The sequence below is a fragment of the Hypanus sabinus genome, unplaced genomic scaffold (genome assembly GCF_030144855.1).
Source record: "Hypanus sabinus isolate sHypSab1 unplaced genomic scaffold, sHypSab1.hap1 scaffold_298, whole genome shotgun sequence".
In the NCBI taxonomy this organism is placed as follows: domain Eukaryota; kingdom Metazoa; phylum Chordata; class Chondrichthyes; order Myliobatiformes; family Dasyatidae; genus Hypanus; species Hypanus sabinus.
In genome coordinates, this window is record NW_026781133.1 from 321,928 (window position 1) to 346,379 (window position 24,452).

Consider the following 24,452-nt stretch of genomic DNA (forward strand, 5'->3'; position numbering starts at 1 on the left):
AGCTGAATTAAACTTTACACATTTCTGAGAAACTCAGATAAATACAAATGGCTAAATTCTCACATCAATGGGTCATACACCCAGAAACGTTGGCAGCACTTCAGCACGTCGAAACTGTGTATGAAACATGCAGAAAATATTGCAGGGAAAAAAAAAAACGCTGTCCACCCACAACGAGAGGATGTGACAGATCCGGATCTCACTGACTTGACTGAACGGGTGAAAGATGAAGCTGCAAGTACACGTAGAGCTGTGACTCGCAGATGCTGCAGATCTGCAGAAAAACTTGAACAGGAAACGTGATCAGGTGACGGGTGGAGGGACTCCCTCCTGAACCGGTGACTCTGCTCCTCGCCGCTCACATGCTGCCCGACCCATACGCCGCATTACCCACATTATTCCATATTTACACCAGATACATGTCTACTTTTCCACACCATATCTACCCCGATCCCTTTCCCTCCACCCCCAGGTCACAGAGTCACGGGCTCGATTCCCATCCCCTTTTTCAGAGACTGGGATCCCTGATTCAACCGGTAATGTTGCTGTGCATTTCAATGTGTTCTCCTCTCAGTCCTCGATTCTCCAAATGACATTTAGTGTTATCACATTTGATCTTTCTTCAAGTTATGACCCCACCACTCCAGGGATCAGTTAGGTGTATCTTCATTGCACTCTCTATAACAAATACTCTCTAACCTTTTTGTTCATCCTCGATGGAATTAAATTAAACTTTCTGCAGTCCTGTGTTGCCCCAACTACTGACGTCCCACCCTTGTCACTATTTCCACCTTCCACCTCCCCCCCCCACCTGGATCCACCTCTCACTCCCCAGCTCTTGCCCCATCCCCAGCCCTCACCTCCTTTCTCTGACTATTTCCCGTCCACTCTCAGTCCAGAGGGAGGGTCTCGGCCCGAAATGTTGACGGTCCATTTCCCTCCACAGATGCTGTCCGACCCATTGAGTTCCTCCGGCAGTTTGTTCTTTGGTCTGTATAACCCATGTTAATATGGGGAACGGGATATTACACCATATTGCAGGGTTAGTTTGTTGACGTTCTTTGTTACGTCAGCAATATTTCAATGTTATTTTCAGTTCGGTGCATTGTTTTACCATACCGAGCTGCAGAAATCTTTTCAGCATTTTGTCCAACTTTGCCAAATCATTCCTGATTCCCACATCACTCTCTGGGACTGGGAGCCTTTCCCCATCACCAGGCCTGAGGAAAAGCAGGGAATCTTCTGTCACGGTTTCCTTCTCTGTGAGTTCTGTGATTTCCTGTAAACATGGAAGGTGTTGAGTGATGGATTGAGTGAAAGGGAATGGAGAAGACATTATCTGCTCAGTGATGAGACGTCTCAGTGACTTTGATCACAGGAACAGTCACTGGGCAGCCTCTACACCCATTCTGTAAATTACTGGGTTCGGTAATTAGCAGCAAAGCACATGACTGTGGAAATAACAACCTGCATACACTTCCCATCCATGTCCTTACCCAAATTTCTCTTTAGTGTCTAACTAGAACCCACATCCACCACTTCCACTGGCAGCTCATTCCACACTCTCACCAACCTCTGAGTGAAGAATCCCCCTTCAGATTCCCCAAAAATATTTCACCTTTCACCCTGAAATATCGTGTGACAGTGGGAAAGTGTGTATTGAACCGGAGGAAATAGCAGAGGTAATTAATGAATACTTTACTTCAGTATTCACTATGGAAAAGGATCTTGGTGATTGTCGTGATGACTTGCAGCAGACTGAAAAGCTTGAGCATGTAGATATTAAGAAAGAGAATGTGCTGCAGCTTTTGGAAAGCATCAAGTTGGATAAGTCGCTATGGATATGAACATTTGGAGAGGTATAATATGATTAGTAATAGTCAGCATGACTTTGTGACGGACAGGTCGTGCCTTACGAGCCCGATTGAATTTTTTGATGATGTGACTAAACACATCGATGAAGAAAGAGCAGTAGATGCAGTGTATATGGATTTCAGCAAGGCATTTGATAAGGTAACCCATGGAAGGCTTATTGAGAAAGTAAGGAGGCATGGGATCCAAGGGGACATTGATTTGTGGATCCAGCACTGGCTTGCCCACTGAAGACAAAGAGTGGTTGCAGATGGGTCATATTCTGCATGGAGGTCGGTGACCAGTGGAGTGCCTCAGGGATCTGTTCTGGGACCCTTACTCTTTGTGTTTTTTTATAAATGACCTGGATGAGGAAGTGGAGGGATGGGTTGGTAAGTTTGCTGATGACACAAAGGTTGAATGTTTTGTGGATAGTGTGGAGGGCTGTCAGACTTTACAGCGGGACATTGATAGGATGCAGAACAGGGCTGAGAAGTGGCAGATGGAGTTCAGCCCTGGTAAGTGTGAAGTGGTTCATTTTAGTAGGTCAAATATGATGGCAGTTAAAATGTCGGGACTGAGATGAGGGGAAATGTCTCCACTCCGAGGGTGGTGAATGTCTGTAAATCCACACCACAGAGGGTGTTGAAGACTCGGTGATCGTCCTCACATAAAACAGAGGCTGGCAGATTTGTGGAGAGCCAAGGGATCGAGAAAATCAAGATCGGTAGAAGCATGTGGCTGAGATGGGAGAGTAGCCTCCATCTTGCTGATGGTTAAAGGGGCCGAATGGCCTCCTCCTGTTGTTTCTCACTTAATGTTTCAGTGTTCCTGTCCAGTGAGGCCAGAGGAATGTGAATAGAAATGAGTGTTTATAAACATAGACTGATTTAAATGACAAACACGAGGAAATTTGCAGATGCTGGAAATTCAAGCAACACACACAAAATGCTGGTGGAACACAGCAGGTCAGGCAGCATCTACAGGGAGAAGCGCTGTCCACGTTTCAGGACTGACGAAGGGTCTCGGCCCGAAGCGTCGACAGCGCTTCTCCCTGTAGATGCTGCCTGACCTGCTGCGTTCCACCAGCATTTTGCGTGTGTTGGCTGATTTAAAAGAAACCAGCTCATTTTCTGTGTGGGTCTGAATTGTGTGTCGGGATGGGAAGTGAATCGAGACTATAACTGAGAACTCTGTGACCTGGGGCTGGAGGGAAAGGGATCGGGGAAGATATGGTGGGGAAATCTAAATACGTATGGAAATGATATAGGGAAATAATGAAATAATGTGGGAAATGCGGCGGTGGGTAGGGCGGTATGTGAAGGGCGAGGAACAGTCACCGGTCACATGGGAGACCCTCCAGCGAAACGTGATCGTGTTTTACCGCAGATCGGCAGCATTTGCGGGTTAGTTTCCGTGGCTCTGCCCACCGCCTGTGACGCAAAAGAAGCATATTGCGCATGCCGAGCCAGGCAGTGATTTTTTTTTCTTTGTGGAAGTGGGTCAGCGGCGGGTCCGGGTTCGGGATCGGGATCGGGATCGGGAGGGGGTCCTCGCCCCCTTGGACAGGGAGCCGGAGACGGATTATTCTCTGCGGGGCAACACCAGCAATTTCCATTCAGTGAGTATTGAAGACGGTCCCGAGCGGGGAGGTCTGACGTTGGGTAGTGAGTTAACTTTCCCGAACTTAAACAAGAGAAAATCTGCAGATGCTGGAAATGCGAACAACGCGCACAAAATGCCGGAAGAACTCAGCAGGCCGGGCAGCATCTAGGGGAAGAATACAGTCGACATTACCGACATTACTGCCCTTCGGCAGGACTGGAGAATAAAAGGTGGGGGTGGGGAGGGAGAGAGAAACACAAGGTGATCGGTGCAACCTGATGGAGGAGGGGATGAACTTTCCCGAACTGGCGGCCTCGCCTCGCTTCCTTCACAGAATCTGCCGAGGTCGGTCCGGGTTGTGAGACCTTCACACCGAACCGTCTGAGATGAGCCGCCGCTCAGCCCGTTGTTCTGGTCCTATTAGCAGGATGACGTAAAACATGTTTCTATCTTGTTACTGACAGAGAATTGTAAAATTGCTGTTCTGTGTGTTATCTGAATGTACTTGCCAGTGATGCTGCCACAATTCAGTGTTTCTCTGTCCCTGTACCTTCCCGTACTTGTGCACTTGGTAATAAATTCAACAGGACCTGAGAAATCTCAGTGAGATTTGATAAGTGATGATCATCTTGGCAGCTCGGTAGGTCGAATGTATGCGACAGTACACTGTTAAATGCAAAACCCTGAACAGTGTCGATGATCAGAGGGATCTTAGACTCCAAGTTCATCGCTCCCTGAGAGAGACTGCACAGATTGATCGGGTGGTTATGAAGACAAATGGCATGGTTGTCTTTATTAGTTGAAGCATTGAGTTCAAAAGTCGGGAAGTTGCGTTGCAGCTTTATAAAACTAGTTAGACCACATCTGGAGTCTTTCATACAGTTCTGGTCGCTCCCATTCTCGGAAGGATATCGGGGCTTTGGAGTGGGCGCAGAAAAGGTTTACCAGTATATTGCCTGGATTAGAGGGCCTGAGCTGTAACGGGAGGTTGGACAAAATTGTGTCGTATTCTCCGGAGCCTTGCCGGCTGGGGTGAGACTGGATAGACGTTTAGAAGATTACCAGACGATTAGAAGCCATGTCTCAGAAAGGCAGCGTCCATTATCAAGGACCTCCAGCACCCAGGGCATGTCGTTTTCTCACTGTTACCATGAGGTAGGAGGTACAGAAGTCTGAAGGCTCACACTCAGTGATTCAGGAACAGTTTCTTCCCCTCTGCCATCCGATTGATAAATGGATTTTGAACCCTTGAACACTACCTCACATTTAAAATATATAGTATTTCTGTTTGTTGCACGATTTTTAATTTATTCACAGAAACATAGAAAACCTACAGCACAATACAAGCCCTTCAGCTCACAAAGTTGTGCCAACATGACCCTAACTTAGGAATTACTATGGTTATCCGTAGCCCTCTATTGTTCTAAGCTAGTATTTCTTTACTTTTCTCCAGTGTCTCCAGGTACCTATTGTGCTGTCTTGCCATAACCATTTCAGACCAGGGAAAAAGTCTCTGACTATCCACATGATCAATGCCTGTCATTATCTTATACACGTCTATCAGGCCACCTCTCATCTTCTGTTGCTCCAAGTAGAAAAGGCCGAGTTCACTCAAACTTTTCTAATAAGGCATGCTCCCCAATCCAGGCAACATCTGCGTAAATCTCCTCTGCACCCTTTCTATTGTTTCCACATGCTTCTTGTAGTGAGGCAACCAGAATTGAGCACATTGGGGTGTGATCAGCATCACATATAGCTGCAACATTACCTCTCGGCTCCTAAATTCAATCCCACGATTGATGAAGATTGATTGAAGATTGATATGCCTTCTTAACCACAAAGTCAACCTGCGTAGCAGCTTTGAGTGTCCTATGGACTGGGACCCCAGGATCCCTCTGATCCTATTCACTGCCAAGAGTCTTACCATTAATGTTATATTCTACCATTATGTTTGACCTAACAAAATGAATCACTTCACACTTATCCTGGTTGAACTCCATCTGCCACTTTTTTGCCCATTTGTTCATCCTATCAATGTCCCACTGAATCCTCGGACAGCCCTCCACATTATCCACAACTCCTCCAACCTTTGTGTCATCAGCAAACTTGCTAACCCATCCCTCCACTTCCTCATCCAGGTCATTTATCAAAATCACAAAGAGTAAGGGTCCCAGATGAACTGTAAATGATTTAGTTGTTTATTTTTATTATTTTATATTGTTTTTTTTTCCTTCTATAATATGTATTGCATTGAATTGCTGCTGCACGGTTTTCAAATTTCATGACACACACCGGTGATAATAAACCTGATTCGGATTCTGAGTGGACAGACAATCTATTTTTCCTGGGGGTTGAAATGTCTGATATATTTATGGTGAGAGGAGATGTAAGCAGCAAGTTTGTTTCTTTACACAGAGTGGTGGGTAGCTGGAGAACTCTGCCTGGGGTGGGAGACCTGACTGTTCACGTGATCCCGTTTGCCCCTCCCATTTAACAGCAGATGGGCAGCACCTGTGCACCTGTTTCCGAGGACCCGCCCTCCGGATGATGTGACACTCACTTCGCGCATGTTCAATGTCTCCGTTTGGGTGGTGTTTTCTTTTCCGCTCAGTGCTGAAGTGCATCACCTGTGGGATCGAGGGAAGGCTCCTCACCTCCTGGGTGGGGGAGCCAGGGGTTGGAATCACTGTCTGTGGGCTGAAGATACTGCGTTCCCATCGGGGAGTATTGAGACCGATCCCGAGCGGGGAGATCCGATGTTGGCCGTGAGCCCCGAACTGAGGACCAATTACTCATTTATTTTCCGATTATCTGGGCTGGGCAAAAATGTGTAGACTTCACTTAATCTGCATTGAACGATCCAAACCTGGAGCCCAGGATGTCTATTTCCACAGAGTTGAAAAGGGAGACCCACTGACAGGTCACGTGAGTCTGTTTACTGTCGATCTGCCCTACCCTTCACTTTGTAATGCAAGATGACGTGGTGTGTGCTCAGAGTCCCCAGATGGGTCAGGGTACTTCCTCTATGTTGTGTTGGGGAATCTGATGTTGGTCACTGAGTCCCGTTAACTTCCCCCAACTCGCCTCATTTCCTGAGGCTGCTCAAATTTGTCCTTGAGCTTTCTGACTGTTGTGTCTTCTCCTGGACTGGGGTGGCTGAGAAAGGAGAACGTCTCAGGTTTTGGGGATCTTTGATTTCACTGCCTGCTTTACCGAGGGACTGGGAAGTCTAGGGGGGAGAGTGGTTTCTGTGATGTGCATGTGGCCAAGTGGTTAAGCAATCTGAAGGTCATGAGTTTGAGCCTCAGGCCAGGCAATGTGTTGTATCCTTGAGCATGGCACTGAACCACACATTGCTCCTACATGTTTATAGCCCAGATAGATTAAATCACCTGATCCTGTTCCTGTACTACCATGACAGAATGATGGCTCCTTCGTATCCTATATTGTTTTTTGATGTGTGAGCGACAATATAATATTGTTCACTGAGATTATTATATTTGGCTTCAACGTTTAAATTTCAGTGAGTTTTGTTCTTAGTAATATTAAGCAGAAATGTTTGGTTCTCTTTTTCATTGTTACTGTGCTTCATTATCTCTTTGGTTACTGTTAGACCTGCGGTGAGAGGTTTATTGGAAGAAAAACCCCAACTGGAAGCAAACCATGGCTAAAGATGTGGGAACAGCAACAAGAGAACTGGCCCGAGGACTGAGAGCATCAACTGGAGAGAACAACACTGAATCAGCTGACTTGGAGTTCCCAGTGAGTCAGTGAGGAGGAAGTTTGGTGAGTCTCATTTACTCAAACACTGGTTCTTTATACATTACATACCTGTACAATAGAAGATGGGAAAAAGTTGTTGAGACTGAATGTGCCCAGAAGAAACATTTATCCTCTGTCAGACACAGTTGCAATCGCACCAGGTCCGGTAATGTGCTTCCAGCAGCCCAACCCTTTAAAATCACTCACATATTGTGGAAGTCAAATCTGGATGAAGTGGTGGAAATCGGGCACAATCTTAAGTTGCTGGAGATCTGCACTAAAAACTGAAAATGTTTGAAGTCATCCTGACAAAATGTTATTAACCTGAATTGTAAAGATTGTCCCCCTCCCCACAGCTGTTCCTTACCTGCTGAGCAGTTTGGTCATTCCAATTTCTTTTTATTACATTCACTCTGGATTGGTTTATGTTTCCTAAAATGTATCAGTTTTAATGTGGAAGTGGAAATGGCTCACTCTTTGATAGTTGAACAATAAAGTAACCACAACTTTTCCCTGCAAATTACCCTGGTGCCAATTAGTTTGTTATTCCTAGAAATGGGTTCAGTACAGTTGTTGTGAACAAGGTTTACAAGAATAATCTCAGGAATGTTCGGCGTTATGTATGAGGAGCATTTGATTGTTCTGGATCAGTGCTCAATGGAGTTCAAAGGGACGGTGGGGATGGTGGAGGGATGTTTGGTTAAATAAACCTACCAAATACTGAAAATCCTGGATACAGTGGACATGGAGAGGATGTTTCCATTAGACTGTGATCTGATGGCACAGTCTCGGAATAAAGAAGCTTTCCTTTAAAACTGAGAGGAGGAAAAAATTCAGCCAGAAGATGTCTGATCTGTGGAATTTGTTGCCACAGAGTTGGTTGAAGCTGCCATTTGGGTATACATATGACAGAGATTAACATATTGATGATTGCTGAGCAGCTCAGAGTTACAGGAGGAAGGCAGGAATGTGGTGTTGGAATGAAAATCAGCCATGGTTAAATGGTGGGGCAGACCAGTTGGACCAAATCACATAATTCTGTTCCTGACTGAATGATGGCTCCTCCTTATCCCGTATTGTTTTGTGATGTGTGAGTGACAATAAAAAAATGTTTACTGAGATCATTATATCAGCTTTCTACGTTTTGTTCTCAGTAACATTAACCAGAAATGTTTGGTTCTCCTTTTTATTGTTATTGTGCTTCATTGTCTCTCTGGTTAAAGTTAGACCTGCGGTGAGAGGTTTCTTGGAAGAAAAACCCCAACTAGAAGCAAACCACGGCTAAGACAAGGGAACAGCAACAAGTGAACCAGCCCGAGGACTGAGAGCACCGACTGGAGAGGACCCATCTGACTCAGGGTTTCCATTGATTCAGTCAGGAGAAAGTCTGGTGAGTCTCATTTACTCAAACACTGGTCCTTTAGACATTACATACCTGTACAAAGGAAGGTAGGAGATAGTTGGAGTTGGAGAATGAGCCCAGAAGAACCAGTTATGCCTCTGTCAGACCCAGTTGCAATCACTCCAGGTCTGGTAATGAGCTTCCAGCAGCGCAGCCCTTTAAAACCATTCCCATTCTGTGGAAGTCGAATCCGGATAAAGTCACTCAGAGACCGTACGGTACAAACTCTTTATTCCAAGCACCCGGGGCTTACTTAGTTAGTTGCTCAAACAGGAACAGTCTGTGACTGTTCCCACCCAATCCACTAACTGACTAACAATTCCCCTTACACCACAGATATATCCATCCAGATACCCCCACACAAGACAGGCTATGTACTACATGACAGGCTGGAGCCCCTAAAGACAAACTACAAAATAGTCATAATGGTTTACCCACACAGAACAGACTGAAGCTATCCTATCTCTACATGTGAATGCGCAAGGAGATAAGCATCCGGAAACCCTAGCTCGCTACCCTCAAGAAGAAATATGGCTCAGCATGGCTTAGTACATCTATTGATCATCAGAATTTTCTTTCAGAAAAACAGGCTGCTATTGTTTAACAAAGTGTTAACCATTTTACACACTTTATCCTTCCCTCCTTTTGATCATTACATTATCAACAACGCAGTAACTTTTTACAGAGAAAGCAACTGACGACAGCATTGACTTATCAGTGGGTAAAGACAGTGTACAACAGTAATTGTAACAAAGATATATACAAATATTAGGCCATAATGCAGTCTTATTCCCCACATATTACCAAATAGGCCTTCACAGATCACCCGTGTAATCGGTGAACCCGTGTAAATCCTGCCCTACTTTCTTGATGCTGTCAATCTCCTTTTCAGTGTGCTCGGAGAGGGATGTAATGTTAGTAAATTCATTAGGGGATATACATGCAGCATTCTGTGTCAATAACAGCACAGGTTCCCTCTTTCTCAGCTGGGATAAACTCTAAAGCCGTACGATTCTGTACGACTGTTTGCCAGATTGCAATCATTTCAGTGGATATTTCCATTACTTGGGCTTCTGTTACTGTCAGGGCCCCTGCAGTGTTGTGGCCAGCTCCTCAAGTGCTGTATCCAAATTGATTATCTCTAATGAATTCCTGGCTACTCCATAGGAGAGAAAAGTAATCATTCAAAATCAAGCAGACTCAGTTGTTCCTCTCGGCTGCTGGGCACCTGCAAGTATGGCCAGGATGCATGTTTCCCAGTATTGGAAGTTCCATTTGATGGGGGTCTGAGACACCATCCCTCAAAACACTGACAGCCGCAGTCATCTCTGACTGGACCACAGGTCCTCATCTCACTTCCCCGGAAGTTATTTGAGAAAGCCCGGGCTGAGAGTTCCTCACTCTGGTTGAGCAGGATTACTGACATTGGAACCACAGTTTGACCATGCTGTGGAATTTCAGCACAAACCCAGCAGGCCCCTAGTTCTACCTGTTTGGCATAGGTATGACAGAAAGATGGAAATGTTGACATGGGTGCCCCCGGATGCTGGGGTGAGCCCTCTCAAAGACATAACCATGAACACCACTAACAACCAATACGTTTTCCATTAATCTAAGAGGGACCTTCTACACAGTTCCTTCAGTAACATGTTTGGCACCTAATTGCTGTATCCACCGAGATTGCCCCTTCAGTTTCACACCCATCTAAGTGGTCAGCAACACCTAATATGGTCCTCTCCACCGAGGTCCAAGGTTCCCTCAATCCCAGTTGTTTGTCCGGAAAAAAGTATCCCAGGTTCCATGGTGGGATAGTCACTCCTCTCTGCAGAGTAGTTCTCTTCCTTGTAAGTCTGTCGTACCTGTGAATGTATGCTTGGAAAATTTTGGTTAGTTAGCATATATATTTCCCCATGTCTTCCCCTTGGGTATGAATATCCAATTTTGTTGGTAGACTTTCTGGGAGCAATGGTACACAAGGTCTTAGTCCCCAGGGTGTCCTCATGGGCCATCCATAAATAATTTCAGCTGGTGACAAATCTGTTTTCCCCTGTGGAGTAACCCTCATATGGAACTGGTAGGACTTTCAACTGAGTCCATTCTCCACTGTTAGTTTGGCCAATTTACTCTTCAGAGTGCCATTGGCTCTCTCCACTGTGCCAGCGGCCCGTGGGTGGAGTACAAAGTTGAATTGTTGCTGGATAGCTAGTTCATTACTTATGCCTTTGTTTACTTTCATCACGAAGTGTGGGTCATTGTCAGAGCTCAGCATCTCTGGCAGGCCGTACCTGGGAATTATATCCTGTAATAATACCTTCACAACAGTCATAACAGTATTGTTGGTAGTTGGAATAGCTTCAACCCATCTACTAAACACATCTATAATATCTAAGCAGTATCTATAGCAATGTACTCTAGGCAATTCAATAAAATCAACTTGTAGACACGAAAAGGTCCACCTGGCAAGGGACTCGTACCCGGTGTGCAGGGTACAGGTTACCAACCATTCCCTCCTTTCCCAGGTGTGTATAATTACGTATATAATCGACCAATGTTGGTAAAAACTGTGTAGGAACACAAACCTGTCCCACTGGGGTGATCCAAAATCCTAGGTCGGGGTCTTACTGGCACCCCATCTGGGACCACAGTTTTCGCTTCTCCTCAGAGAAAAAACAAAACAAAACTCGAGGTAGCTGTAGAGCGGTGAGTAAGTTGTTTACAAAGGTGGCATTACTAATGGGGTGGGCAGAGAAAGTCAGGAATCCCCACGTTCCCAGAGAGCCCAGTAGTCATGTACAATTCCAAATGCATAACGGGAGTCTGTGTAAACGTTCCCACTTTAGTCTGTTGCTGGGATACAGGCACGAGTCAGAGCAAACAGCTCAGCCTTCTGGGCGGAGACAGCTGCTTCAAAAGAGGCCTGTTCAATTACTTCACTGCCCATCACTATTGCATAGTCAGAATATTGTTATCCTGCTGGATCCACAAAAGAGCTTCTATTCTCATAAAAATTTGCCTCGGGATTGAGGGGATATTGCTAAATGGATGGGAGAGTCTGTCCTTCTTTCATGTTGATCCAGACAGGGGGGCAGTTGGTGCGACAGACTTCTTGGCTTGAAATTGCACAGAGATGGGGTACAGCATGGGATTGGCCACCATTAAAAGGTTTTCTTACCAGATATCCCGTCTTCACCATAGACTCCTTCCTATATTGGACTAGACCAGGCATGGGCAAACTACGGCCCGGGGGCCATATGCGGCCCGTTAAGCTTTTTAATCCGGCCCGCAGAACTTGATGAAATTATATTAATAAGCCTTGTTAACGTTTTTTCCCCGCAATTCTGGCGTTTTCCCAATAGATGACGCACTCTATATACATTTGTGGTGACCCATTTCCTGGCACATCCGAACCGGCTCACAATTAGCCAGCGTTCCGGCTAAGGGAGATAGCCTGCGGGGATTTGCGAGCACAGAGCTTTGGAGCCTCTGCGCCTCGGGGGGCAGGTTGAGGGAGGCTTAAAAGTGAGGCTGGGGATTTCGAATAAAGTTTTTTTTCTTCGACTGCAGTTACCGACTCTGTGTCGTAATTTTAGCGCTGCATGTAGCACACCGCTACACATTGACCTTTGTTGAGGTGCAGCGTATTACTCCACATTTGCGCTTTACTCTTTGTTCGGCTCGACCTATTTGTGTGAACAGGCGTTCAGCGTCATGAACATCAACAAAGCCAGCCACAGATCCAAGTTAACTGACCAACACCTCAGATCCATCCTGAGAATCACCACAACAATACTAAATCCAGACTTTGATGCGCTAACTAAAAAGGGAGACCAACAACATTGTTCCCACTGAAATTAAAAATAAGTTTCTTCGTTGTGTTATGTAAAAAAATGCATTTGAAAATATTTTTTTCAATAAGCATTACATGTTACGTCATTCCTGTTAAGTGATGGACATGAGTAGTGCGCAGGTGCACGTACGTTCTCAAGATAAAAAATGAGCTCCAGATCAAATAACGCGCTCCGCATACTGGCGCGCTGTCATTGTTCTGTCCTTGTGCTGGTCATTGTTGAGTTTTGGCACAGGGGACTATTGAATAAGAAGGAGCAGGACAAGTAGACCTGCATCTCCTACCGTTTTTGAAATAAAGACAGGCAGGAGGAGAGTGATGATGATAATATCTTGAAGGATAACAGAATTTTCAGTGCTTTAAAATAGTAACTGTTACTATTTAAAAAAGCTGTATTTTATTCATTTAATTTTCAGTGTTTTAAAAGTCATTTCAATAAATAGCTAAATACCATGGGACTTCAAAGACAGATATTTTGTTGTAATGCATTTTCAATTGAAATTAAAGCACATGTTGTCTACATATCCCATGATATTTTATTTTCTCTTATGAGGTGTATTACCAAAACACTCCGTCCATCTGCTCCTGGTCCAGCCCCCCTGTCAAATTTTAGAACCCTTTGTGGCCCACAAGTCAAAAAGTTTGCGCACCCCTGGACTCGACCCACAGTCTCCCTCGGTGCTGAAGGCTTGTTTTGTTAGGGTGTAGGGCAGGAACCCTGGGCTCTTTGGCTTGAACCCAGTGCAAATCCTAATGGTGGTATTGTAGCGGTGTGCTACACGCAACGCTAAAATTAAGACATGGAGTTGGTAACTGCAGTCGAAGGAAAAAACTTTATTCGAAAACTTCAGCCTCACTTTTAAGCCTCTGTCAACCGGCCCCCCATGGCGCAGAGGCTCCAAAGCTCTGTGCTCGCAAACCCCCGTAGGCTATCTAATTGTGAGTCGGTTCGGATACGCTAGGAAATGGGTCGCCACAGTATGGGCAACTACCAGTTCTGCCTGTCGCCAAAGGAAATCCGGAAATTCGGCCAGTAATGCAATACCGTCTCTTCCTTTAACCTCTCTAATCACCGTGACTGGGAACTTCTGTCCCTCGGGGGATGCATAATATTGGCTTTCCTCAGTGGCGCACCCCGTAGGGTCAAAGCGCAGAGTCACATGAGGGTTGGCTGCTGGCAGAAGGAGTGTCCAATTTAATTGCCCTCCTCCTGGGGGTCAGAAACTGGGGAAGCTGTCGGTTGTTCACCTGACAAGGGTGACAGCATTGACTGTGCAAAGAATCTCGACTTCCAACGGACAGAGCAAGTCTCTCCCTGCGAGATTACACCCCCCGTCTGGTGGTGACTGTAAATGAAACCTCACACTGGCTCCCCTGGAATTCCACCTGCAGAGGCTGGGTACGTGAATATGTACGTTCCGTGCCTTCGAACCCTAACAGAGTGATTGTAGCGTCTGATAGCTGGAATCCCTTTTCCGATACTATTTCCTGATTGAGAGTGGAAAACTGACTGTAAATGATTTATAGATAAGTGAACAGAAAAAAGATTGTTTAAGACAAATGTAAGTCCCTTTCAGTTCGAAACAGGTGAATTGATCATAGGGAACAAGGACATGGCAGACCAATTGAATAACTACCTTAGTTCTGTCTTCGCTAAGGAGGACATAAATAATCTTCCGGAAATAGTAGAGGACCAAGGGTCTAGTGAGATGGAGGAACTGAGGGAAATACATGTTAGTAGGGAAGTGGTGTTAGATAAATTGAAGGGATTAAAGGCAGATAAATCCCCAGGGCAAGATGGTCTGCATCTCAGAGTGCTTCAGAAAGTAGCCCAAGAAATAATGGATGCATTAGTGATAATTTTTCAAAACTCCTTAGATTCTGGATTAGTTCCTGAGGATTGGAGGGTGGCTAATGTGACCTCACTTTTTTAAAAAAATGAGAGAGAGAGAAACCGGGGAATTATAGACTGGTTAGCCTGACATTGGAGGTGGGTAAAATGTTAGAGTTTGTTTTGAAAGATGTAATAACAGCACATTTGGAAAGAAGTGAAATAATAGGACAACATGGATTTGTGAAAGGAAAATCATGTCTGGCGAATCTTAAAGAATTTTTTGATGATGTAACTGGTAGAATGGATAGGGGAGAACAAGTGGATGTGGTATATTTGGATTGTCAAAAGGCTTTTGACAAGGTCCCACACAGGAGATTAGTGTGCAATCTTAAAGCGCACGGTACTGGGGGTATGGTATTGAAGTGGATAGAGAATTGGTTGGCAAACAGGAAGCAAAGAGTGGGAGTAAATGGGACCTTTTCAGATTGGCAGGCAGTCACTAGTGGGGTACTGCAAGGCTCTGTGCTGGGACCCCAGTTGTTTACAATAATGATTTATACGATGGAATTAAATGCAGCATCTCCAATTTTGTGGATAACAGAAAGCTGCGTGGCAGTGTTAGCTGTGTGGATGCTAAGAGGATGCAGGGTGACTTGGTGAGGTTAGATGAGTAGGCAAATTCATGGCAGATGAGGCCACAGCCGGCGTACTGTGTGCAGTTTTGGTTCCCTAATCTGAGGAAAGAAATTCTTGCCATAGAGGGAGTATAAAGAAGGTTCACCAGGTTGATTCCTGGGATGGCAGGACTTTCATATGAAGAAAGACTGGATCAACTAGGCTTATACTCGCTGGAATTTAGAAGATTGAGGGGGGATCTTATTGAAACGTATAAAAATCTAAAGGGATTGGACAGGCTAGATGCAGGAAGATTGCTTCCGATGTTGGGGGAGTCCAGAACGAGGGGTCACAGTTTAAGGATAAAGGGGAAGCCTTTTAGAACCAAGATGAGGAAAAACTTCTTCACACACAGAGTGGTGAATCTGTGGAATTCTCTGCCACAGGAAACAGTTGAGGCCAGTTCATTGGCTATATTTAAGAGGGAGTTAGAAATGGCCCTTGTGGCTAAAGGGATCAGGGGGGTATGGAGAGAAAGCAGGTACAGGGTTCTGAGTTGGATGATCAGCCATGATCATACTGAATGGCGGTGCAGGATTGAAGGGCCTAATGGCCTACTCCTGCACCTATGTTCTACGTTTCTATGTGTGGACATTTAAAATCTCCCACAATCACAACCTTGTGCTTACTGCAAATATCTGCTATCTCCTTACAAATTTGCTCCTCCAATTCGGTGGTTTACAATACACCCCTATAAGTGTTACTATACCTTTCCCATTCCTCAATTCCACCCAAATAGGCTCCCTAAATGAGCCCTGTAATCTATCTTGTCAAAGCACTGCTGCAATATTTTCTCAGACAAGCATTGCAATACCTCCCCCCTTGCCCTTCTGAAACAACAAAATCCAGGAATACTTAGTTGCCAATCACACCCCTCCTGCAACCATGTTTCACTAATAGATACAACATCATATTTCCAGTTATCAATCCATACTCTAAGCTCATCCACCTTTCTTACAATGTTCCCAGCGTTAAAATAGATGCATTCAAGAAACATTCCACCTTTTCCTCTCTGTTTATCCCTAACGGTGCGAACAACTTTATTATCTCTTTTTTTTCCTTCTCCCGTACATCATCGGTCTGAGCAGTCCTACATCAGGGAGGATGTTCAAGTCATCTCTGTGTTAAAAGTTTAGCCATCACGGTGACTGAAAGCAGCTGCAGGATCATGAGGGACGGTTCTGATTCTGAAGTTCTTGTGGCTGCTCGTTGCACCCAGGACTGAACCCTGGTCACTGAGCATTGGAGGACTCCGTTCTGCTGATGTTAGTCTTAATCTAGATTGGTGTTTAATATTGTGGATCTGTGAAAGATAAATCAGTTCTGTATCAAATCCCGTGTCTCAGGTACTTACTGTCTCTACCACACTCATAATGTACACTAAAAAGGCCACTCAGCCCATCTGGTTCCTGCCCATGTTTCTGTTCCATATCCGTATATCAAAATCTCTCCCTGCCGTTCCCCTCTCACTCTCCCTGAGATGACAGGTTGCAACTAGTCACCACTCTGTGGGATAGGAGATTTCCCGTGAACTGCATGGAAACATATAAATGCACAACTCATTACAGATGCTTTGTCCCACATTGCTGTGCCGACCATGTATCTTACTCTAGAAGCTGCTTAGTATTACCCTGCCGCATAGCTACCTATTTTCCTAAGCTCCATGTACCTATCTGAGAGTATCTTAAAAGACCCTATTGTATCCACCTCTACCATCGTCGTTGGCAGTGCATTCCACACACACACCTCTCTTTGCTTAAAAAACTTGGCTCTGACGCCTCCCCTGTACCTACTTCCAAGCAGCTTAAACCTATTCCCCTCGTGTTAGCTATTTCAGCCCTGAGGAAAAAGCCTCTGGCTATCCACACGACCAATGCCTCTCATCATCTTATACACCTGCATGATTTTGTCCCGGGTGAAAAAGACGATGAGCTCACTGTGGTTTTGACGTTCTCTCTCTCTCTCTCTCTCCTTGTGAATGATGTCACAGCCCCACCTCAGTGAAGCACTTAAAGCGACACTCACTGTAAGTGAACCTGGGGTCTCGAAACACAATGCACCTCTAAAGTCTGACAGCAGAGTAGCGAGTGAATCTTCGATGGTGCAGAGTCAAAAACCAAAAGTTGCTCCAGAGAGAGATGGGGTCCAGTGTTTACGAGGAGGAGGAGGAGGAATCAGGAGGAACCAGCAGGATGTGACTACAGAAGAAAGGTCAGAAACATTTGGAAAAAAATGGTGGTTAATTTCGGGCAGCAAATCTGGAGAGGAATAAAAAGACAATGTTTAGGCCGAGCCCCTTCAGCATGCTTAGCCTGTGTACTTAGCTGCTTAGTTGCTCTCTGAATTGCAGAGTTCCTCCAGCTTTTTGTGCATGTGTGTGTCTCTGTATTTCCAGCAACTGCAGAATCTCCTGTGTTTTATAACAGCATTGTACTTTGGCATTAGATACACGTTGATATTGAGTATATTGTTTATGGGAGCCACTTTCTGTGTTAAAACAGCTGCAGATTTTTTCTACACACACTATAAAAAAAAATGAGGTATGGTCATTGAACCAGTGCTTGCAGAAATGGTTAATGGCACCGTGATGCGTTAAGAATTTTGCTGGCTCTAAAGTGCAGATGAAATACGCAGGCGTCAGGCTGAGGCCATCGCTGAGTATCACGTATGCGCGCAGTACACAGAAGGCCTTGAAAATGTCGGGTACAGATAAGAGCAATTCTCTGTGTTTTTATCTTAAACACTGACTTCAGGACAATTCCTGTGAAATCCGGACACCATGGCCAACAATCCCGGGACAGTCCTGCTCTCGTCCCTGTCTCTCAGCACCACAATCCGTACATGGGCCCCGGGGAGCTTCCGGCTGCTGAGGGAATGGGAACCGATGGATCTCTCAGATAGAGCTGAGCTCCAGCTATAATAAAGGCAAGGATTAGCAACTCAGAGAAAGGGAACAAAATCTTTTACATCACCAGTTGAGAAAATCACCTTTGTTCTACCTCCAATCACTAACAAGAGAAAATCTGCAGATGCTGGAAATCCAAGCAACACTCACAAAATGCTGGAGGAATTCAGCATTAGTACTCTTTTCCATAGATGCTGCTTGGCCTGCTGAGTTCCTCCAGCATTTTGTGTCTGTTGCTTGTTCTACCTCCTCTTGTTCTGGACTTTTCTATCCGGGAGAACATGTTTTGTCCCATTCTCTCTGGGTACATAATGATATCAAACACCTTTGTCATGGGCAGCAAGTATCTTTCACATCCCAAATGTGCCAGACTCCAATGAGACAGACTCCTGTCCTTCCCTTCATATTCATTGGCATTGCCATCACTGAGTTCACCACTGTCAGTCAATGGGGGAGGCTTCAGGGGAATACTGGTGATACTCGTGTGTATTCTGGTGTTGCAGTAGTTGCTGGAGAATTTGCAAATGGGTAGAAGTGGAGTGATATTTGGAAATCTGACTTTTTAAAGTGTAACTTAGCAAGCAAACCTCATATGGACAATATGCAAAAAATTTTGGTGAGAAAATCCTTCATTATCCATTACAGGCCAGCTACATAGGTTGTGTGAGAGTGCAGATGAACTGGATCGAACCCAGAGGAGATCAATGTTCCTATTGACAGTGATTTGCCAGCTCTTAAAATGAATACCTCTCTATAAAAATTCACTGTGCATATCTTGTCACTGGGTAAAAAAAAAATGCACAGTGCAAGATTTATGTACACACTGGTTATTACAAGTTAGAGGGTGTATTGGAGGGTATGGAGGGTAGATGGGAAGACCTGTAGTGTCCCTGATGCCCTCACTTCCAAGATGTGCATCCAGCTGCAGTTTGTAACCCTGCACTGTAAGGAGTTGGAACTTGAAATGCATATGGGAATAGATGGTCATTCCAGATAGCAGCACTCTGCCCAGTCAGGAGATGATTTATCTTCCAACTTGGGTTTAACCTCACTGTAACAGTGTGATACTAAATCAAACCTTGGCAACTCAAGTAATCTCATCTGAAATGTTGTCCTACACCCATTGATGGATTTTGTCAATCTTTTACAGGATAAAAAATGAGAAGAAATTTGTCTCCAGGAATCTCAAACACGACACGCCAGTTTTGCTGTCTCCGTCTAGATATTTAAGAAGTGGAGCAAGGGATTCAATCAACCGTCCTTCCTGCTCAGACTATGCGGAGGGATTCACTTGGTCATTTGAACATCTAGCAAGCCCGTTATTTTACACAGGAGAAAGGCCTTTCACCTGCTCAGACAGTGGGAATGGATTCACTCGGTTATCACAATTGAAGGTACATCAGCAAGTTTACAATGGGCAAGGCCATTCACCTGTTCTGTGTGTGAGAAAGGATTCTGTCGGGCAACCCACTTGTGGACACACCAGTCAGATGACACTGGGCAGAGGCTGGTCATCTGCTGAATTTCGGGGAAGGGATTCTTTCGGTCTTCTGACCTCATGGCACACCAGCGTGTTCACACCAGGGCGCGGCCATTCACCTGCACAGTCTGCGGGAAGGGATTCACTGCATCATCCAACCTACAGAGACATCAGCGAGTTCACACTGGGGAGAAGCCATTCACCTGCTCAGTCTGTGGGAAGAGATTCACTCAGTCATCCAACCTACAGAGTCATCAGCAAGTTCATACTGGGGAGAAGCCATTCACCTGCTCAGTCTGTGGGAAGGGATTCACTCAGCCATCCCACCTACTGAGACATCAGCGAGTTCACACCGGGGAGAGGCCGTTCACCTGCTCAGTTTGTAGGAAGGGATTCACTCATTCATCCCATGTACAGAATCATCAGCGAGTTCACACTAGGGAGAAGCCGTTCACCTGTTCAGAATGTGGCAAGGGATTTACACTGTCATCCTACCTACAGAGACATTAACGATTTCACACTGGGGATAAGCCATTTACCTGCTCAGTCTGTGGGAAGGGATTCACTGAGTTATCCACACTACAGAGACATCAGAGAGTTCACACTGGGGAGAAGCCGTTCACCTGCTCAGTCTGTGGGAAGAGATTCACTGATTCATCCCACCTACAGAGTCATCAGCGAGTTCACACTGGAGAGAAGCCATTCACCTGCTCAGACTGTGGGAAGAGTTTCACTCGGTCATCCCAACTACTGGCACACCAGTCAGTTCATACTGGCGTGAAGACATACACCTGCTCAGTCTGTGGGAAGGGATTCACTCTGTCATCGACCTTACTGGTACATCAGCGAGTGCACACAGGGGAGAAGCCGTTCACCTGCTCAGACTGTGGGAAGGGATTCACTCATTCATCCAGCCTACAGAGTCATCAGCGAGTTCACACTGGAGAGAAGCCGTTCACCTGCTCAGTCTGTGGGAAGAGATTCACTCGGTCATCCCACCTACAGAGACATCAGCGAGTTCACTCTGGAGAGAAGCCATTCACCTGCTCAGTCTGTGGGAAGAGATTCACTCGGTCATCCCACCTACAGAGACATCAGCGAGTTCACACTGGGGAGAAGCCGTTCTTCTGCTCAGTCTGTGGGAGGGGATTCACTCAGTCATCCCACATACAGAATCAGCGAGTTCACACTGGGAAGAAGCCGTTCACCTGCTCAGACTGTGGGTAGAGTTTCACTCGGTCATCCCAACTACTGGCACACCTGTCAGTTCATACTGGGGAGAAGCCATACACCTGCTCAGTCTGTGGGAAGGGAATCACTCAGTCATCCCACCTACAGAATCATCAGTGAGTTCATGCTGGGGAAAAGCCATTCACCTGCTTAGACTGTGGGATAGGATTCACTCAGTCATCACAACTACTGGCACACCAGTCAGTTCACAGTGGGGACTTGCCATTGTTATGAATCCCTGGGTTTCCTTTGCTGTGGACTCTCATTTTAAGAGAGAGAGATTAAGAAGATGAATCAGTCTGACTTGCAGCCTGTTTACATCGCTCAGCTTGTTTAGTTTTAACCGAGGACACAGACACTCAGAGTCAAATGGAGATGAAGGAGGAAAAATGGAAAGATTGAAACCAGGGATCTAGTGACCAAGGGTCACTGTTTAGAAGTTTCCTATGCCCACAAGGTTGGGTTAATTATCGATTCATGTACATCAAATGTGTGGATGTCACATTGTTTGATCCATGGGAGTGGATCTCATTTGGGATATCCTGTGGAGACCACTTATGTGTTAACCCTTGACTGGCTGTGGTGTGGTAGTTCACCTGAAAACATACCCCTTGTGACAAGTCACTTTCGGTGATAATCAGTATGTGGATTTGGAATGATGACGGATAAATTCTACAGTGACTGTTCTTTCATTTTACCACCATGGAACCTGAGGAATGTACACATTTACATATCTACATAATATCGACATATTTGCCTTCTCTTGCCATTTATCCTGGATTACAAATCTCTCTCTCTTATCGCCTATTCTGTAGTTGAACTGAACCTTCATACTTTACCCTCTCAAGACTCCGAGCCTTGTTTCTCCCCGAGCTCAATAGTTTGGGAGTTATATTTACACACATTTATAAATGTACCACTATTAACTTCTGATTATCTTGTTTAAGTTGCAATATTACAAGTAGATTCTAATAAAGACAGATTTAACATCAAAACCAGACTCCAGGTGTAGTCTATTGCTGCTGGCTTGTTTCTAAAGCATTGTGGTTCATAACAAATTTGGGGCCTGCGTCTGGGATATGAACACATTTGGTGGCTATTGATCGATGAATTATCAGTTTGATTGGGGAAATCCCTTTTGATTTATTTGTGTGTGGAAATCATTTATTTATAATTTATAAATTTCTGGAAGCGCCAACCCCTGAGGCATTACGAAAAGCCAAAAAGAATGAATTGCTGACTGCTGCTAATGGGCTGAATCTTAAACAGGTAAGGGGGTGTGAAGGACCAAGGCAACCATAAAATTGGGAGAGGAGGTAAAGGTAAAACAATAGGGGTTTTATTATAAAATATAGGCATCCACCCCCTTTTTCAGAGACTGGGATCCCTGTTTCTACCAGTAATGATGTTGGACATTTCAATGTGTTCACCTCTCAGTCCTCGATTCTCTAAATGAAAGGGTTATCACATTTGATCTTTCTTCATATGATGACCCAACCATTTCAGGGATGAGTCTGTTGAAACTTTATTGCACACTCTATAACAAATACTCTCTAACCACTTGGTTAATCATCTGTGCAAAAAATGTTCATCTTCAGCAGCCCCGTGTTGCCCCAAACACTCACCTCCTACCCCTGTCATTGGCCCACTTGCAGGTCAACCGTCTGCTGGTGTTCCCCCCCCCCCCCCCACCAATGTGAATCCCTCTGTTCGCCACCACTGTGGTCTCAGATATTTCCACAGATTTCCACCGGGACAAACATATTGCCCGCCCCCTCTCACACTATCTTTTTCCATTCAATAAAATCCCTCCTCTCCCTCCCCAGGGAACTGGCATCAAACCGATGGGCCGAGTGGTCTCCTCCTACCTCTCGGCGACACATCAGACTCCGGCCGCAGCAGACGCTTCACAAACGCCCCAACTTCCCTTGGAGGGAAATGGAAATAAATCAAAAAACGGACATTTACTCCGCTGTGATGTGGAGTTTGAGGCCGGAGCGGGAGGCTAACTCAGCGGGGGTAACACCCTCTGGACTTGTCCACCTCTGCGACTGGTGGTAACAAGTGATTGACATCGCTTTGGATCAGAGGGAATAGCGCAGCCCCTGAATCCTCAGTTGACAGCTGTGGGGGACGGCTGGTCACGTGACTATTAGCCCAGCTATTAAACTGTTAAAGCCCGAGCTCAGCAGCGCATGCATGACGTAAGACACTGTGCACGTAAGGACAGATCCCGGTGTGGGAAGCCCATGCGTGACGTCAGCCACGAGGGGGGTCTGTGTGACATCACCTGTGGGGAAGCGCTCGTATTAAAATGCACCTCAATGTGCGTTTCTTATGATTTCAGAGGGACAAGAACATTAATCACGGGTTTCATTACTGAATCCAGTGTTGTGAGATGTAAAGTTCCCTGTTATGTGTCCGGCTAGGCCGTGTTGTTTGGGGGCTATTGATCGATTAATTATCTATTTGATTGGGCATAACCCTTTTGATTTATTTGTGTGTGGAAATCAGCAGCAGTGAATATTGATAAATTTCTGTAGGTTGGATGACTGAGTGAATCCCTTCCCACGTACTTCCTCATCCAGGTCATCCACACTTGGTCTTCCTGGAATCATTCTTTGACACTTCTCCGGACCCACTCCAATACGAACACATCTGTTGCTCAGATAATAAGTCGGAAGTACAGGTCGGAATCTGCTCACAATACACCAACAGTGATCTGCCCAATGCGTTATAATGCTATAGTATCGCATCCTTGCTCTTATATTGCTAACATTGCAGTTGTCATCCTTAATCAACTCAATCTACAAGCAAATCTTTAGGGCCTCTTGCTCAAGGACTTACAAGCACTTATGCACCTCTAATTTTTTCAAGCTTCTCCCATTTATTTTTTTTTCTACGCCCAATTACTTCTACCAAATGTACATGACTTGCACATACTGTATTTCAACTGCTACTTTGCTGGCATTCTCCAGACCTATCGAAGTCCTTCTGCAGACTCCCGCTTTGCTCTAAACTACCTGTCCCGTACCTATCTTTGTATCAACTGCAATGTTCGTCGCCAAGGTATCAATGCCGTCATCCATATCATTCAGATTTAACATGAAACGATGCGGTCTCAATACTGACCCCTACAGAACAGCATTTGTTACCGACAGCAAAACAGAATTGCCCACATTATTCTGACTCTTTCTCCCTTGTCAGTACAAGTTTATTCCCTGTAATTCCATGAGCTGTGATCCTGTTAAGCAGCCTCACGTGCAGCACCTTAGAAACATAGAAACAAAGAAAACCTGCGGCACGTTACAGGCCATTTGGCTCACAAAGCTATGCCGAACATGTCCTTGCTCTAGAAATGCCAAGGGTTACCTACAGTTATCTATTTTTCTAAGTTTCGTGTACCTATCCAGGAGTCTCTTAAAAGACCCTATCGTGTCCGCCTCCACCACGATTGCCGGCAGCCCATTCCAACCACTCACCACTCTCTGTGTAAAAAACTTACCCCTGACATCTCCTCCGTACCTACTTCCAAGCATCTTCAAACTATGCCCTCTCGTGCTAGCACTTTCAGCCCTGGGAAAAAGCCTCTAACTATCCACACGATCAATGTCTCTCATTTTCATGAACACCTTTATCAGGACACCTCTTATCCTCCATCATTCCAAGGAGAAAAGACTGAGTTCACTCAAACTATCCCTATCCAAACAACATCCTCGTAAATCTGCTCAGCACCCTTTCTATGGCTTCCACATCCTTCCTGTAGTTTGGCGACCAGGACTGAGCACAGTACTCCAAGTGGGGTCTGACCAAAGTCCTATATAGCTGCAACATTACATCTCGGCTTTTAAACTCAAGCCT

The 24,452-nt window shown here is 45.3% G+C and overlaps 1 long non-coding RNA gene across 2 annotated transcripts; it reads left to right on the plus strand.

Annotated features, from left to right (window-relative positions):
* The first annotated feature begins 3,327 nt into the window (after positions 1-3,327).
* On the plus strand, positions 3,328-19,628 carry LOC132388326 (uncharacterized). 2 transcript variants are annotated; one of them, XR_009510211.1, is made up of 5 exons: positions 3,328-3,472; positions 7,070-7,242; positions 8,442-8,608; positions 16,967-17,187; positions 19,032-19,628. It is a non-coding gene; the product is annotated as an uncharacterized LOC132388326 (long non-coding RNA). The 2 variants fall into 2 exon arrangements; XR_009510210.1 differs by lacking the exon at positions 16,967-17,187.
* Positions 19,629-24,452: the final 4,824 nt, after the last annotated feature.